General features: G+C 41.3%; 1 pseudogene; it reads right to left on the bottom strand.

The window, feature by feature from the left end:
- Positions 1-10,932: 10,932 nt before the first annotated feature.
- On the bottom strand, positions 10,933-11,043 carry LOC120365546 (small nucleolar RNA U3; annotated as a pseudogene).
- Between the last annotated feature and the right edge of the window lie 527 nt (positions 11,044-11,570).

Below are 11,570 nucleotides of genomic sequence, written 5' to 3' on the forward strand. Positions count from 1 at the left end.
TTGCTAAGCTCACAGCTTAAATAAGTGCAGACAGAGAGGCAATTCTCCTGCCTCAGCCTCCTGAGTAGCTGGGATTACAGGCACGTGCCACCATGCCCAGCTACTTTTTTGTATTTTTAATAGAGACGGGGTTTCACCATGTTGACCAGGATGGTCTCGATCTCTTGACCTCGTGATCCACCTGCCTCGGCCTCCCAAAGTGCTGGGACTACAGGCTTGAGCCACCACGCCCGGCTGCATGTATGTTTGTCTGTAGCACAGAAAAGTCAAGCTATTGGAGAGACTGGACAGTGGTGTGAGTGTGAAACATCGTACAGAACAGTGTGGTGTTGTAATGACTGCCATGTAAGGCCTGAAGAGCTGGACACAATGGCTTACCCCTGTAATCCCAGCACTTTGGGAAGCTGAAGCTGGCACATCACTTGAGGCCAGGTGTTCGAGACCAGCCTGGCCAACGTAGTGAAACCCTGACTGTATTAAAAATTATAAAAATTAGCTAGATGTGGTGGCACATGCCTGGGATCCCAGCTACTGGTGGAGACTGAGGCAGGAGAATTGCTTGAACCTGGGAGGCAGAGGTTGCAGTGAGCCGAGATCATGCCACTGCGCTCCAGCCTGGGTGACAGAGGGAGACCCTGTTTCAACAAAGGAAAAAATAATTTAAATTTGTAAAAAGACCTGAAGAAACGTAAGGGTAACATGTTGAAGTTGTGTGCTGAAAAAGATGAACAGAATTTAATGACACCAAGAAAAACACTGCCTGAAGCTAAAAATGAAGATCTCCGTTATGTTGTAAAAGAATGGATCTGTCAGTGTCACAGTGAACACATGTCACTTAATGGTGAGCTAATCATGAAACAAGCAAAGATCTATCACGATTAACTGAAAATTGATGGAAACAGAATATTCAACAGGCTGGGTGCAGAAATTTAAGAAAAAACACAGCATTAAATTTTTAGATTTGTGGCGATAAAGTATCTGGTGATCATGAATCAGCAGAGAAATCATTGATGAGTTTGCCAAGGTTGTCAGTGATGAAAATCTGGTAGCAGAACAAGTCCGTAATGCTGATGAACTCTCACTGTTTTGGTGTGCTTACCCCAGAAAGACATTGGCTATAACAGATGAAATAGCCCTACAGGAATTAAAAATGCCAAAGACTGAATAACTACTGAGAGGTACTAATGCAGCAGGCAGGCCTACATGTAAACTTTCCGTGAAGGGAAAAGCTTATGTCCTCATTGGTTTAAAGAACTGAATTTCTTACCAGTCCATTATTATGCCAAAAAAAAAAAAAAATGCATGGATCGGCTGGGTGCGGTGGCCGATCTGTAATCCTGGCACTTTGGGAGACCAAGGTGGGTGGATCACGAGGTCAGGAGTTTGAGATCAGCCTGGCCAATATGGCGAAACCCCATCTCTCCTAAAAATACAAAAAAATTATCTGGGCATGGTGACACATGCTGTAGTCCCAGCTACCTGGGAGGTTGAGGCAGAAGAATCGCCTGAACCCAGGAGGCTGAGGTTGCAGTGAGCAGAGATGGTGCTGCTGCATTCCAGGCTGGGTGAAAGTGAGACTCTGTCTCAAACCAACAAACAAAATAGGCATGGATCACCAAGGACATCGTTTCTGGTTGATTTTGTAAACATTCTGTACCAGTGGCGTATGCTCACCGGAGAGAAGCTGGGCTGGACAGCAGCTGCAGGGTGCGGTGTGGTATTCCTTGACCAATGTTCTGCTCATCCTCCCGCTGAAATTCTTAGCAAAAATAATGTCTATGCCATATACTTTCTTCAAAAATGCAACTTTATTAATTCAGCCATGTGACCAGGACATCCTCAGATTATTGAAGAGTAAATATAAAAACACTTTCTTTAATAGCATGCTGGCAGTAGTGAACAGAAGCATAAGTCTGAAAGGATTTTTCTCTTTCTTCTTTCTTTCTTTCTTTCTTTCTTTCTTTCTTTCTTTCTTTCTTTCTTTCTTTCTTCTCTCTCTTTTTCTTCTTTCTTTTTTTTTTTTTGGTGAGGTCTCACTCTTTTACTCATGCTGGAGTGCAGTGGTGCAATCTTGGCTTACTGCAATCTCTGCCTCCCAGGCTCAAGTGATCTTCTCACCTCAGCCTCCCAAGTATCTGGGACTACAAGCGTGTGTCACCGCACATGGCTAATTCTTTCGTATTTTTGGTAGAGATGGGGTTTTACCATTTAGCCCAGACTGGTCTTGAACTCCTGGATTCAGGCAATTGGCCTGCTTTGGCCTCCCAAAATGCTGGGTTTACAAGTGTGAGCCAGCATGCCTGGCCGTGGGAGGTTTTCTTTTTCTTTTTTTTGAGATGGAGTCTCACTCTAATGCCAAGGCTGGAGTACAGTGGTGTGATCTCGGCTCACTGCAACCTCTACCTCCTGGGCTCAAGCGATTCTCCTGTCTCAGCCTCCCAAGTAGCTGGGATTATAGGCACCCACCACCAAGCCCAGCTAAGTTTTATATTTTAGTAGAGATGGGGTTTCACCATGTTGGCTAGCTGGTCTGGAACTCCTGACTTCAAGTGATCCACCTGTCTCGGCCTCCCAAAGTTCTAGGATTATAGGCGTGAGTCACCACACCTGGCCAGCCCTGAAGGTTTTCAAAAGGAGTTTGGCATGAAGGATGCTGTTGTGTCAATGCTTGGAACACAGTGACTAAAGACACAGCGGTGCATGCCTGGTATAGCCTCCATCCTGAGACTGTTCAAAGACGGTAACCAAGAAGGTGGTGACTTTGAAGAATTCCATGTCAAGTGAGAAAAAAAAATGATGTCTGACCTTACATATGCAAGCAGTATACCTTCAGAGTCTGTCACTATCCTGAAAGAAGTGGATATAGAGGAGGTTTTTAACGTCTGTAATGAGACTCTAATTGTTCATTCATTGACTAATGGTGAAATAGCAAAAATGGTTCTAAATCAAGGAGACTGTGATTATGGTGATGCTCAAGTATTAACACTGCAGAAAGGCCGGGTGCGGTGGCTCTGCCTGTAATCCCAGCATTTTGGGAGGCTGAGGCAGGCAGATCACTTGAGGTTGGGAGTTCAAGACCAGCCTGACCAACATGGAGAAACCCCATCTCTACTAAAAATACAACATTAGCCAGACATGGTGGCACATGCCTGTAATCTCAGCTACTTGGGAGGCTGAGGAAGAAGAATCACTGGAACGTGGGAGGCGGAGGTTGCAATGAGCCGAGATCACATCATTGCACTTCAGCCTGAGCAACAAGAGCGAAACTTTATCTAAAAAAAGAAAAACAAACTGCAGAAAAAGGGCCTGTAGACAACGTGGTGACAATGTGTGATGGGTTTATTGCAGGACTAGAGCAGTGGGCATTCGTATAAAATCAAGGAGAGACTTCTAAGACAAAAGCTGTGGTTACTGAGGCAGATGACTCTAGAGGAAACATTTTTAAAAGCCACCCAGCAGAATGCCTCCTCATCTCTAGAGGACCCACTTCCTGGTCCCTCAACTGCTTTGGATTTTTTTTTTTCTCACTTAAAAATTGAAATACAGTGCACCATAACCCTTTAACCAAAGCACAACATTGTAGGTAGAGTCAATGCCTGCCGTTGGCTGCTGTTGCCGTTTAGCGGCTGAGACGGATTTTCTGGGATGCTACTCTGCTGCTTAGTTCCCCTGAACACATAATTTTTGCACTGTATTAATCATATGCCATATTTCTTTATACTGTTGAGTACTTACATTCGATTAAGTGGAAGAAAGTGGCAGCGTATTGGTATATAAATCAGCATCAGGAATGATGGTGCCACAGATTGTCCACATGGGTGGCTGAGATGGTGATGCCTTTGCTTTCTCATGGTTCCATGTACACTGTCTTTGTTTTACACACAAAATTATTTAAAATATTGTATCACATTACCTTCAGGGTATGTGCATAAGGTACAGGCGCCATAAATACATTTTGTGTTTGGAGTTGGATCCCAGCTCTAAGATATCTCATTGTATATATGCAAATATTCCAAAATCTGAAAAAGTCTGAAATTTGAAACAGTTCTGGTCCTAAGCATTTCAGATAAGGGATATTTAACCTGTATTCATAAATTTAGTAAGCGAAGAAGGTGATTTGATTTAGGAGTTAAAGATCTCGCATGGTGGTAGAGTGTATTGCTTAAATTCTCTGCTTTACCTCGATACATGGGTGTGTTGTGATCAATTGCAAGAGATATCTCAAATAATTTATTTCTAAAATTAGGAACTGAAGTGTTAAGTCCAATGGAAGTAAAAAGGAGAGCAGGGAGGAGGTTCAGAAATGCTGCAGATAGTGGCCGAGTATAGTGGCTCACATCTGTAACCCCAGCACTTTGGGAGGCCGAGGTGGGCAGATTGCTTGAGCCCAGGAATTTGAGATCTCCTGGGAAACATAGCAGACTCCATCTCTACCTCAAATTTAAAAAATTAGCCAAGTATGGTGGTGTGTGCCTGTGGTCCCAGCTACTCGGGAGGCTGAGGCAGGAGAATTGCCTGAGCCCAAGAGGTTGAGGCTGCAGTGAGCTATGATGGTGCTTCTATACTCCAGGCTGGGTGACAGAGTGAGACCCTGTCTCATAAAAAGAAAGAAAGAAAAAAAAACAAAAACAAAAAAAACAAAGAAATACTGGAGATATGTTGGGGAAGGCACTGACTAAAATCTGTATTTACTTTCTTTAAAAGTGTATCTAGGCCGGGCATGGTGGCTCACACCTGTAATCCAGACACTTTGGAGGCCAAGGTGGGTGGATCACCTGAGGTCGGGAGTTCAAGACCAGCCTGAGCAACATGGTGAAACCCCATCTTAAAAAATAATAATAAAAGAAAAAAAAAGAAAGTATATCTAAACACTTATTTCTAACAAACAACATTGAGACTAATGTAAATTTTCTGGTGTTACTTTGCTTAATTTGATGATCTTGTGAAAGTTCTAGTTACCAGTAGAAAGCAATTTTTCCTTCTAGTTCAAAATGACAAAAGAATCAAGAGAAACAGAGCTAATAAGAGCTCCCTGTGCGTTTCTTTTTACTGTTTTAGGAGTATCCATCTTCAATGAGACTTTTTTTCTTACAGATAATCTAAATTGTTCTATGATAATTGGAAAATAACAGAATATTCTTAAATAGCTGTGAGCAAGAGGCTCAAAACCAGTTCCTGTTGGAAACAGTTGCATAGCATTCAAGAAATACACACAAGTATACACACAAATGGGCCTCTCCCTCAACGATGAAGGAGCAGCTAAACCGTATAGCTGCAGAAGGCCATCGATCACATTTATTACATTGCAGACAGCAGCAGTTTTAAGTGAGGCTGGGCTTCCCGAATGAATTCCAATAATTCAAGTTATGACTCCTAAACTGTGTGTCTAGACTAATTCAAATATTACTTTTAGGGAAAAAACATTGAAAGGATTAGTTCCATAATATGAGTAAAAGAACCTGGTTTTATTACTTTCATCATTAATAAAGATATTACAATCTACTTGGTGATTTTTTTCAAACAAAAGATGAGATAAATTGTGCAAACCCTGCTTGCTGAATTATAGTTGCATAAATGGTCGGTTGTTTTTTGTTTTGTGTTTTGTTTTCTTGCATCAGAAATAGATTTATTCTGGTGTCTATTTTGGATTTTGGAGACTACTTTTTTGGTTTTTCCTTTTTTCCAAATGGAAATCTTTTTGTTGTTTTTGCTGATTATAAATGTAATTTTTGGTCATGAAAAGAAAAGAATACAGAAGAATTCTGTAATTCTTGCCACCAGATAATACCTTTTGGTGATATGTGATTATAACAAAGAGAAAGCATCCAATACTATTTTCCACAGCTTTTTCCATCCACGCATCCATCCATCCATCCATCCATCCATCCATCCATCCATCCAGTCTTTCCATATTGAAGAGCGGAGAGTTAGGGAGGTGCAGAAAGGAATGAATTCTTTTCAGAGAGAGGAGGACTCATACAGAGTCCACCACTGCAGCACTGTTGAGGCTGGCCTGGGAGCCAAGGATGGAAGCCCTGTTGTGTGGCATCTGCAAAGCTGTGTGCTAAGAGTTTGGATCTCCATGCTCTCATTTCAGCCGGGTTTCTAACTCATGTGAGACGATGGACAAGTCATGCAACCTCATCTATGAAATGTGTGTCCTTTGCATGCTAGTACACACTGAATTTTTTTGTTTTGAGAAAGGGTCTCACTCTGTCACCCAGGCTGGAGTGCAGTGGTGCCATCTCAGCTCACTGCAGCCTCCACCTCCCAGGCTCAAACAGTCCTCCACCTCAACCTCCTGAGTAGCTGGGACTATGGGCACATGCCACCATGCCTGGCTAAGAAAGGAATCTTTCCTTCTTTCTTTCTTTTTCTTTCTTTCCTTCCTTCCTTCCCTTCTTTCTTCCCTTTTCCTTCCTTCTTTCTTTTCTTTTCTTTTCTTTCTTCCTTCCTTCCTTCCTTCCTTCCTTCCTTTCTTTTCTTCTGTCTCTCTGTCTCTCTCTCTGTGTCTGTCTTTCTTCTCAGAGTCTTGCTCTGTCTCCCAGGCTGGAGTGCAGTGGTATGATCTTGGCTCACTGCAACCTACACCTCCCAGGTTCAAGTGATTCTCCCTGCCTCAGCCTACTGAGTAGCTGGGATTACAGATGTGTGCCACCAGGCCTGGCTAATTTTTTTTGTATTTTTAGGAGACGTGATTTTACCATGTTGGTCAGGCTGATCTCAAACTCCTGACTTCAAGTGATCTGCATTCCTCGGCCTCCTGGAGTACTGGGATTTCAGGCGTGAGCCACTGCACCCAGCTGGATCATTAATTTTTGATAAGTTATTTTTATTTACAAGAGCATGCACTTGGTGCATACTACAGATATATGCCCTAAAATACTCTAACCAACATTTGACAAGGTGTCTTTTTTCTTTGTTTTTCACTCCCTTAATGACTACTTATGTTGCTTCCTTTAGGCTAAGCTTAAAATACTTAATGTTATTGAGGATTAGAGGCAAAACAGATGTCTGTGTTAGCTCTGAGAAAATGCTTCAAAAATTGATCATGTCTTGTCATTGATAAAAATGATAGCAGCACTGGCATCAGTAACACAGACAAGGGTTTGGGAGTGGTTGTCTACGCATGCTGAATTTCAAAGATGTGGTTCTCAGAAATACAGGGGGTTTTGTATGGAGCTGAATGAACCTCCCATAGTCTGAAAGCCCATCTTTGGGAAACAAATATCCGGTTGCCATGGAAACACTCAAGGTGGATGAAGGATGGATTAATCAAAATACAGTAAATCCTTTTTATGAGCTTCCTAAGAAATCTAGTGTGAAGAGAACCCTCTGGTTTGTCTCCTCTTATTCTCCCCTCCATCACACAGGAAATCCACCATGGATGTACAATGACATACATTTATTGTACTGAGTTCTGTGCACGTGCTAGGGAATGACTCTCTCTTGCCTGAAAGGTACAGTCAGTCATATCAGCTCAAGGGTCCCCAAACATTATTTTTAAACCCATTTTTGAAATTTCAGAAAAAAAAATCATTTTTTGCAACAAAATGAAAAAATAATAGTTAGAAACAACCTCTAAATAAAAATTGTGATTATTTATTAACCGAGCCACATTCTCTGGGGAGTCAAGGATATGAACTCATTTGCACTGAGATAGTAGCTGCATTCAGCCTGAGTCTCAGTGCACAACTAATCTGATCATTTTAACTGTTCAATTTAGTCAAAAAAACAAGTCATCTCAGTCACAGTATCAGTCAAATAAATAAATGAATGCATCTAAATAAATTATTCAGTTGAATAAATTAAGCGAATAAATAAATTAAATGGCTATTCCCTTCCTTCCTAACAAACTGACGGGTCATATTAATCAAAACAGTTAATCCAGTTGTGGGAGACATTTCCAGAAGCCTCCAGTAAATCATTCTTGGGCAGCCAATTCAATTTTAGCTCCTGGTCTTGAATAGCGACGGACTCAGGCTTCCTGGACAAGCTAGCATACAGAATCAAGCTGATGTGAGTAGGTTTTGGACACCCTCCAAGGACAGATAAAGGTTCACAGTGAGGATATTGGTTACTGCAGGCGAGGGGCCTACAGGAAGTCCAGGGGGACCAAACAGAGGGCACAGGCAGGAGGTTTTCAGGGTCTGTACTCCATGTGTTCTCACAGACTGAAGGAAACACAGAGCACGGGAATGCCACGGGAATTCAGCATAGAATGAAACAGTGGTTGTCACATGGGGCTGATTTTGTTATGATTGGGGGTGGGAAAAGGTGTGTGTGGTTGCTACTGGCATCAAGTTAATAGATTCTAAGTTGCACAAGATGCTGCTAAACATCCTACCCTGCACAGAGCAGCCTCCTGCAAAAAAGGAAAATGTCAATAGTGCTTAGAATGAGAAATCCCGGAGGAGGACAGTACACGTTCATCATTTCTAAGTTGAATTTTAGATCGAGTACCAATTCGTAGATTTACTAACAGAGCCATAGGGTTATAACCTCTGATCTTAGCTAGAAGAAATCAACTCCAGATTAGGAATTTGAAGCCCTAAGTCTCGACCTGAACCTTGCTTTTTATTATGTCTGGTAAGATGGCAGCCTCTCTGAGCTCAGTTACTTAATTTGTTACATGGTGATAGTAGTAGCTGCCTACTTTATAGTAAATGCTATAACAGATATAAAAACATGGAGCAGTGTCAGTGCTCATAAAATATTGATTGGAAACAAACAATCCTGTTTATCTTATCCATATATATATTTTTTTTCATGAGGCAAATGGCTCACTTCTGACCAGTGTTGACAAGAAGAACAAAAAGAACTGATTTGAAATTGATCACTCATTTTGGATCTTCATGTATAAAATGTCCATTTATTGCTTTGGGTTGAGGCGTACCAGGTGTGAGGATACAAGCTTGAAGAAGCTATATGTCTTTGCACTAGGGAAAAAAAAAAATAGAATATGTAGAGAAAGATTGGGGAGGGCCAAGGGAGAAGCAGTGTAGCTAAGACAGCAAGTAGGGTAAGTGAAGCATCTAGGATTTGCTGTGAGAGATACAGTGTAACTCCCTTCTATCTCGCTGTAAAGTCTTTAGTAAAATCATCTTCACTCTTGTGTGCCTTATGAGTTTGACTTGGTTTTACCTCACTTTGTTTTTTGTATAGTCAAGTACTGCGTCCCGCTTTGCTGTGAATATGTGGGGCTACCACTACCCCATGTTAAGGAACATGATCGAAAACTTGGACGTAAGGCAAAAGGTGATTAATGGCATGCTAAGAACATTTCTAACAAGCCCACCCAAGGATCATCTGACTCAGGAAATTTAAGCTTTGTTGGCATAATTCATTAGAACCCAGAGACTTCATAATTCTGTAGAGTTGATCTGATGCAATGACTTTCTTTTTTGTTTAGTAGGAAAGGTAAATCACAAGGTTATGATTTTTTAAAAATAATTTTTAAAATTTTTCTTTTTTTCTTTTTTATATATTTTATTGCACCTTAGGTTCTGGGGTACATGTGCAGAACATGCAGGATTGTTGCATAGGTACACACATGGCAATGTGGTTTGCTGCCTCTATCCCTGTCACCTATATCTGGCATTTCTCCCCATGTTATCCCTCCCCACTTCCCCACCCTCTGCTGCCCCTCCCCTAGTTCCCCCCAATAGACCCTAGTGTGTGATGCTCCCCTCCCTGTGTCCATGTGTTCTCATTGTTCAACACCTGCCTATGAGTGAGAACATGTGGTGTTTGATTTTCTATTCTTGTCAGTTTGCTGAGAATGATGGTTTCCAGATTCATCCATGTCCCTACAAAGGACACGAACTCATTGTTTTTTATGGCTGCATAGTATTCCATGGTGTATATGTGCCACATTTTCCTTGTCCAGTCTATCATCGATGGGCATTTGGGTTGGTTCCCATTCTTTGCTATTGTAAACAGTGCCGCGGTGAACCTATGTGTGCACGTATCTTTATAACAGAACAATTTATAATTCTTTGGATATATACCCAGTAATGGGATTGCTGGGTCAAATGGAATTTCTATTTCTAATTCTTTGAGGAATTGCCATATTGCCTTCCACAATGGTTGAACTAATTTATACTCCCACCACAGGGTAGAAGTGTTCCTATTTCTCCACATTCTCTCCAGCATCTGTTATCTCCAGATTTTTTAATGATTGTCATTCTAATTGGCATGAGATGGTATCTCACTGTGGTTTTGATTTGCATTTCTCTAATGGCCAGTGATAATGAGCATTTTTTCATATGTTTGTTGGCCTATTAAATGTCTTCTTTTGAAAAGTGTCCGTTCATGTCCTTCGCCCTCTTTTGAATGGGTTTATTTGTTTTTTTTCTTGTAAATCTGTTTTCGTTCTTTGTAGATTCTGGATATTAGCCCTTTGTCAGATGGGTAGATTGCAAAAATTTTTTCCCATTCTGTTGGTTGCCAGTTCACTCTAATGATTGTTTCTTTTGCTGTACAGAAGCTCTGGAGTTTAATTAGATCCCATTTATCTATTTTGGCTTTTGTTGTCAATGCTTTTGGTGTTTTAGTTATGAAGTCCTTGCCTATGCCTATGTCCTGAATGTTTTTGCCTAGGTTTTCTTCTAGGGTTTTTATGGTGTTAGGTCTTATGTTTAAGTCTTTAATCCATCTGGAGTTAATTTTAGTGTAAGGTGTCGGGAAGGGGTTCAGTTTCTGCTTTCTGCACATGGCTAGCCAGTTTTCCCACCATTTATTAAACAGGAAATCCTTTTCCCATTGCTTGTTTTTGTCAGGTTTGTCAAAGATCAGATTGTTGTAGATGTGTGGCATTGCCTCCAAGGCCTCTGTTCTGTTCCATTGGTCTATATTTCTGTTTTGGTACCAGTACCATGCTGTTTTGATTACTGTAGCCTTGTAGTATAGTTTGAAGTCAGGTAGCGTGATGCCTCTAGCTTTATTCTTTTTGCTTAGAATTAACTTGGCTCGGTGCTCTACACATTTAGAGAAACTTCTCTAGTAACAAACTATTGAAATGATCCCTGAAAGTATAGTCTTATAAATAATTTTTTAAACTGAGGCAGGGTTTGGCTCTGGGACCTAGGTGGGAGTGCAGTGGCACGATCATGGCTCATTGCAGTCATGATCTCCAAGGCTCAAGCAATCCTCCTGCCTCATTTTTTTATTTTTATTTTTTTGAGACAAGTTCTCACTGTGTTATCTAGGCTGGTTTCAAACTCCTGACCTCAAGCAAGAAGGTTATGATCTTATTATTCCTGTAGGATTTTATTTTTTTTTTAGTTTTAGAGACCAGGTCTTTGTCACCCAGGCTGGAGTACGATGGTTCTATCATATCTCATGGCAGCCTCAAACTCCTGGACTCAAGTAATCCTCTCACTCAGGTGCATACCACTATACCCAGCTAATCCTTTAAATTTTTGCAGAGATGAGATGACTGTGCTGCCCGGGCTGCTCTTGAACCCCTGGCCTCAAGTGAATCTGAAGCAGTCTAGGGTCTCTGGAACAGTATTTTTGTCTAGGATGTTATCTGAGTTCTTTGTCTCACAACCAAGAGGATTAAGGAG

Source organism: Saimiri boliviensis, chromosome 10, assembly GCF_048565385.1.
Source record: "Saimiri boliviensis isolate mSaiBol1 chromosome 10, mSaiBol1.pri, whole genome shotgun sequence".
In the NCBI taxonomy this organism is placed as follows: Eukaryota; Metazoa; Chordata; class Mammalia; order Primates; family Cebidae; genus Saimiri; species Saimiri boliviensis.